Here is a 395-nt window from a genome sequence, read left to right as displayed (position 1 = left end):
TTCCCTGATTCTGGAAAGGAAGAATTTTATATTCTATTTCCAGTGCGAGAAAGAAACTAGAAGTGGGATGTCCACCCCAATAATCTCGAAAATCTAGATAAACTTGCCTTTTATAGGATTGGTTATCTAAACTGAAAAAAAAATTCTTCGTTTATCGAAGTGAAATTTCAACTTCGGTTATAGCCATGGGAAGGCTTAACCGAAGAGAAGAGAAAGGAGTTCTTTCATTTATCGAAAGGAGACTCTGATCTGAAAGGGGACCTTCTTGTCTATGGAAAGAGTCAAGAGGGTCAGATGGATATTTTTGGTGGACCCACTGTTAATTAAAACTGATCAGTGAGGGATTTTGGTGGAGAAAAATAATTTTGGGTTATCCTTTAGAATATTAAGTGTAA

Source organism: Asparagus officinalis, chromosome 9 (assembly GCF_001876935.1).
Source record: "Asparagus officinalis chromosome 9, Aspof.V1, whole genome shotgun sequence".
Taxonomy (NCBI): Eukaryota; Viridiplantae; Streptophyta; class Magnoliopsida; order Asparagales; family Asparagaceae; genus Asparagus; species Asparagus officinalis.
Note: the sequence above shows the minus strand (reverse complement) of the source record.